This window comes from Spermophilus citellus, assembly GCF_964194105.1.
Source record: "Spermophilus citellus genome assembly, contig: SCAFFOLD_562, whole genome shotgun sequence".
NCBI classification, from domain to species: domain Eukaryota; kingdom Metazoa; phylum Chordata; class Mammalia; order Rodentia; family Sciuridae; genus Spermophilus; species Spermophilus citellus.
In genome coordinates this window covers 47,999-54,115 of record NW_027672879.1, presented here as the reverse complement: position 1 = coordinate 54,115, position 6,117 = coordinate 47,999, and positions in this window count along the sequence as shown.

Sequence of the window (6,117 nt, the reverse complement as noted above, 5' to 3'; positions counted from 1 at the left end):
TTTAATTAAAGGATAATCCAAAAAAGAAAACACGGGATGCAGGAAACAGGAGTTCTAAGAACAGAGAACAGCCAAAGGAAGTTCTAAGACAATGGCTGGGTATATATATAGTTTATGTATATGAGGTTTATATATTTGAGGTCCCGGGAGGAGATTAGCCCAAATCCCAGAGCTTGGGAGGCGCTGAGCCAGGACTGGAGTCTGAGTGTGCTGGGTCCTGAGTGCCACAGCCCTGGGCACCAGAAGGCAGCCCAGGCTTCTGGGCCTAAGCTGGACGGTGCCAGGCTGCTGCAGAGCAGGGCCAAGGGCGGGAAGCAGGGCACAGCCTGCCAGAAGGGAGAGGGGTGTGTGTGCGCATGTCTTTTTGTGGGCATGCATGTGCCTGTGCGCTTCTCTCTCTCTCTCTCTCTCTCTCTCTCCCTCCCTCCCTCCCTCCGCTATTCTGCTTCCTCAGCAAGCCTCTCCCTCCGCCTCCAATGGGGTTTTCTTTCTTCTCCTTATTCCTCATTGTCGTCTTCTTTTTTTAATGAGACTTAATTAGCATCGAGTTCCTCCGGCTCCCCATCCCCGCCCCCACCCTAACCCCTGCTCTCCCCCCTCCCCCCTGCTCTCCCCCCTAATACTGCCCTCCCCCTCCCCCTCCTTCCCTTCCTCCCCCTCCCTCCCTCCCTCCCTCCCTCCTCTCCCTCTTCCAGAGGTACAGGCCAAGCGATCTGACCAACGCACTTGAGAACAAAGCACCAGGCTAATTGGGGGCCTGCACAGGAAGCAGGAGCTGAGCTGAGATACTGGGTCTGCAATAGCCCAGCAGGATCATGCTTCCTCAGCCTGGGGCCCGGGCCAGGCTTCGGCACCCAATCAGTCCTCTTCTGGCCTTCTCTGGAGCCTCTCACCTTCAGGGAGCCTTTCAGTCCTCAGTGAGGACAGTCGGAGGGTCAGCCAGGATCACACACTCGACTACAGGAACCCCATAGGTTAAGGGTGAAGCTGAGGCCAGAATCCCAGAAGTCAGGCTCCCTGGCTTCCCTTCTCCTGGCTTGGCCATGCTGGGTCCAGTCCGAGTGGGTGGGAGGAATGGCCGGTGGATATACAGAACAGGGCCTGGGATCCCTAGAAGATCAGGCAGAGCCCTCCAGGGACTGTTCTGGCATGTGGAGCAAGACAGAACATGGGCAGGATGCCCATCAGAGGAACGGGTCAGATGTCACTTGGATATCCTCTGCCTTGGCTTCCTGGAGCTTACCCAGAGCTTAACACGAGACTTATGGGAAGGGGAACAGGCAGGAGGAGGGGCTAGGATGGGCAGGAATCCCCCTCTATAGGCCAGTCCTCCCAGCCTGCCTCCCTGCCCCCACTGACAAGCCCTGGCCCTGATGCCAATCATGGCCTGGGGCCTGGCTGTGAGGATATCCGTGAACCTTTACTCCTTGACCCAGTTGTGCAGTGGACTGTCCTTCCGAGACCCAGGTGTGAGCATGTGTCCACTTGGCTTCTCTCGTCCACCAAACCTGTTGCCTGGTCCTCTAGAGCCAGGCTCAGAGGCTCTTAGTTTGGTGGGGGTGTCCAAGAAACTGAGAGAAACCATGTCTGTGTGGTGACACTTGGAGTCCAAGAAGTCATGGGAGCTGAGAAGATGTCAGGGCTTGGCATCAGGGAAGGCCTCGCAGAAGAGGTGATATTTGAACTAGGCTTGAACGATCAGTCAGGTGTAGATGACAGAGGATGGAAACGGGTTCCCTTCAAGCCTTGGGAAAGCCGGAATGTGTTTTGCTGTTCTAGTGATTCTTTACAACTTTGGGATCCTGGGGCCAGAAGGAGGCACAGGCCAGACCAGGCACATGGGCGAGGCTGCACTTGAACACAGACCCAGTTCTCTACCACCTCGGGCAGTGACAGGACCTAAGACAGGACCATCAGCTGTTTCGCACCCGACTTCCCTATCCCTTTATCCATCGTGGGCCCTGACCACCTGATGTAACCTCAAGTTCAACACTGCAGACTCCCAAGTCTTCCTTGGTTTTCTTTTTTGTTTTTGTTTGTACTAGAGATTGAACCCAGGGGCACTTAAACCCTGAGCCACACCCCGGGGCCCTTTTTGTATTTTATTGAGAGACAGAGTTTCACTGAGTTGCTTAGGGCCTTGCTAAATGCTGAGGTTGGTTTTGAACTCACAATCCTCCTGCCTCAGCCTCTGGAGCTGCTAGTACCATAGGCATGCGTCACCGAGCCTGGCCCCAGGTCTTCCTTTGGTCTTCATTGTGAACCTTATCTCTGCCCATTGCTCCGATCTGTTCCCAACCCGGGACCCCACTCTCTAACTACAGGAATTCCAGAGATGGAAGGCCCTTTCCATCTTCACATTTGCTTCAAATGCAGCTTGAAGATCAACTTCCTTTGGTGACTTTTCACCTCCTGAGCTGTTCCAGGACTTACTATAACCTTCTTGGATTATTTCTGTTGTAGGGACTCCAAGTGGCATCCAGTCCCGGTTTTCTGAGCATGCCTCCCTAGGCTCAGCCAGGGCCACTGTGGAGAGCGGTCCAGGTTGCAAACTGCACAAGGTTCGTGGCCAAGGGCGAGTGGGGGCCGAAATCCCACCTGCCTTCTGCTTACCAACCCTGTGCAGGCTGCTCCAGAGGGCCTCTGCCTACAGAGGGTGTCCTTTTCTAATCAACACAAAGGTGCTGAATGGGTGGGTGGGGCCCTGGCTCCTCTTCCCACTCCCATCCCCACCATGAGGCCCCAGAGGAGGAAGGGGACTGGACATGATGCACTCTGCAAGCCTGTCCCAGCTGAGCGCCTGGGTTTGTGAGCTGCAACACAAATCTGGTGAGCGGAGCCAGCTCAGGACAGAGGCTGTTCCGGGTGTGCAGAGGGACTGTGTGTGAGGATCAGTGAGAGGAAATGAAAATTGGGGATGGCCCTTGGGGGAATTGACTACAGATGATGTCAGAGAGGAGGTGGCCTCCTGGAGAGCAAGGGACTCGGATGGCTGCAGAATGGCATCTTTGGAGGGGGGCAGGAGGTGTGGGAAGGAGGGGCTCTGTCCACTGTCCCCTGAAGACCACCTTTAGGCCCCACTCAGACCACCTGGCTCTTTGCCCCTAGCCACCTCCTAGCTCTCCTGGCACCTGGGGAACTGGGGAGGTGCATTCCTGTGGAGGGCCTCAGGCTGGGAAGTCTGGGAGGAGGGGAACATCAGGATGGCTCTCACCTTCTGGCAGCACACTTCACAGCTTGCACAGGGCTGGCTTCTCCCCGCAGGGTCTCTGAGTTGCTTTGTACAGTGGGTCCTATCATTCCTGCTTTTCGGATGAGGAAACTGAGGCTCAGGGATCTAGTAAGTCACCTCTTTCAGGTCTCTCAGCTAGTCAGCTACAGAACCCCTATTTGAACTCCAAACCCCTAGTTTTTTCTGTTCCCCCTGCCTTTGGCCATGAACATGAGCTGAGGGCCAAGGATTACCTATGAATGATTTCAAAAACTCCAAACAGTGGCCAGTTGGTGTTGCATGCCAGTAGCTTGGGAGGATGAGGCAGGAGGATCAGGAGTTTAAAGCCAGCCTCAGCAACTTAGCAGGATACTAAGCCACTCAGTGAGACCCTGTCTCTAAATAAAATACAAAATAGGGCTGGTGATGTGGCTCAGGGGTCGAGTGCCCCTGAGTTCAATCCCTATTACTGCTCCCCCGCAAAAAAAAAAACAAAAAAACAAAAAAAAAAAAAAAACAAAAAAACAACAACAACAACAACAAAAAAAAAACAAAGTCAAACATTCTTGTTTGGAATGGTTGGCTCCATTTTCCAGATGAGGAAAAGAGAGGCTCCACACAATAACTAAGTAGCAGAGCTCCAAGAGTTGCCAGGGATAGACTTGGAGGTGTGTAGTGGAGGGGAGATATTGAGAAAAATAAAATGTGTGTGTCTGTGTGTGTGTGTGTGTGTGTGTGTGTGTATGTGTGTTTATGCACACGCGCATGCAAGTTCTCATGGACAAGGACCTGGGCTGCATCATGGAGTGCCCCTGCCAGCTGGGGAGAGGGATAGAGAGAGGGAGGCCCAGCTGGAGGTGGCTTCTGGATGGCTGGGAGGGGTGGCTAGTGTGTGGCTCTGCGGTGTGGCTAGAAGGGGGTGTTGTGGAGAAGGGCAGGCTCCTGACTTAGAAAATAGCTCTTTCTTCTTTTTCAGGGGGGCTGGGCTTTGTCTCCAAGGCACTGCCACAGCCTGCCCCCACTCTGGGGCTCTGCCTGTCCCTAGATCCCCTAATTCCAGTGGGGCAGGCACATGCCCACATGCCCAGTTGCCTCTCCAGCACACACAGGTGATGCATCTCAGCTCCCTCCCTGGCCCCTGCCCCCAGATGTGCAGCCGTCCCAGCAGCCAGAGGCCAGCTCCCCCCACCTGTATCACCGGGCAGCTGAAGCCCCTCATTTCCCGGGGAAGAGAGAACTGAGAAAGGACAGTCTCTGTGCTGCGGCATCCGCCCCCAATTCTTTCTTGCCACAGCCCCCCATAAAACTGAGGAGAGAGATATAAAGGGAACAAGAGGGAATTGAGAGAGTTTCAATCTGAGGATGAGTGGGCTGAGGCTGGGGCCCAAGTAGAGGTGACAGGCCCCTAAGCACAGCTGCTTGGGCCTGTGCTTCCTCTTCAGGAAGGGACAGCAGTGATATGGGGAAGAAAAGGATGGTAATCCCAGTGGTTAACGAACACCAGGTGTGCCAAGGTGGTGGGCTTGACATGGGCACCAGAGGTTGGGGGTTCCTGAAGGTATCCTTTGTGGATTTCCTTCCCTGATTCACAGCGTGAGCCCATCAGGAGAGCAGGAGCCCTGGACTCCAAGCTGAGCTTCCCCACTGACCTGCTGGCTGACCTTGCTCTTTTTATCTTTGTTCTGGGCCTCAGTCTCCTCAGCTGTGAAATGGGCTCCAAGCACTGTGCCTTCCAAATCACCTGCAAGTGGATGACTTAGGGCCAGGATGTGCTCCATGGAGTACATGGGAGGCCCCCATGTTCCTCACCCATTGGGCCTGGCAGGACCCTGGGGAGAGTCAGGGCTTTGCAGGGCTGTGCCAGGTGCTCTGCATTGGTCATAAAGTGGGAATTCTCTCTTTCTGCCAAGGAAAAGCAGGTGGGGAAATCTGAGGCTATAAAGCTGTCTTCTTCCTCCTTATGGAGCTTCTCATATAATGTTGTCATTTATTGAACACAATGATTATTAATCGAGTATCTTCTATGTGTCAGACATTTTTGAAGAAACTAAAGACCAAGCAGTGAGCAAAATGCAAGAATCCTTGCCTTCATGGGACTGAGATAATAGGGGGCAGAGAAATAGGAAACAGGTAATGTTCCTTAATAATTTTTGTGTATAAAGTATGTTTATGCCAATTTATGTCTTTATATATGTACTCTCTTTTTTTACATTATAATTCTACATACCACAATTTTTCATATCTCTTGTCTTCAAACATGTACTTTGGATAATGATGTCCATCACATTCCACCATTTTTGCTACTTTAATATAATTTAAATATTCACTCAAAGGTTTTTCATCACAGCTTTTTATGAATACATATGGATTCTCCATGAAAATTTTTTGTGCCTTGTAATGAATAGCAATGATTCAAAATATCTGCTCTTCATGACAATATAAGTATAGCTGATAAATGTGGTTTGAAGAAGGATTTATAAGGCTGAGGCTGTAGCTCAGAGTCTGAGGTTCCCCCACAACACAAACAGGTTAGGCACTGGGTTTGGTCTTTAGTATCACTTATAAAAAAGCAAAGTAAATAACAGAATTCTGTCCATCTATTACTACAAAAACTTCAAAAAGAAGGATTTCTAAAGTAATAGAGTTATTCAGAATTTTGTGGGTTATATTTTCTCTAAATCATATCTCTTTTTAAGTTTCACTTAAATCATAATTTCCAAAATATATAACAGTGTAGTTTCAGTATTGTTCAGTAGGCTTTCTCAGATCAATGAATATTTTTTTTTAATTTTTATATCTATATGTTTGAACTGAAATAAAAGTTTTCTGACTTTTTACTTGAGGATAATATAAGTTGAAATTAAAACACATGTAAACCATGTTCTCATTTTTAATAAAGTCATATA